Source organism: Penaeus monodon, chromosome 28 (assembly GCF_015228065.2).
Source record: "Penaeus monodon isolate SGIC_2016 chromosome 28, NSTDA_Pmon_1, whole genome shotgun sequence".
Taxonomy (NCBI): Eukaryota; Metazoa; Arthropoda; class Malacostraca; order Decapoda; family Penaeidae; genus Penaeus; species Penaeus monodon.
Window position 1 is genome coordinate 33813683 of NC_051413.1, and position 255 is coordinate 33813937.

Here is a 255-nt window from a genome sequence, read left to right on the forward strand (position 1 = left end):
GTGGTCTCGTTTGTTAGTTATTAACGGGCGAGAGGCGTTGTTAGTGTTAATGTCGTTTCTCTGATAATATTCCTCAGTAACAGTTTTGACTGTTCTGTCTTCGTTCTCTGATGATATATATATGATTTTTTTTTCGTGTAAATGTATACTTTTCCTTCCTTCTGAATATTTCTGTCTTTATACTTTTTATACATTTATTACACTGTTGGTTGTCCTCAGTCGCCTTCATTGCGTGAAATGGAAAGTTGTCTCCCC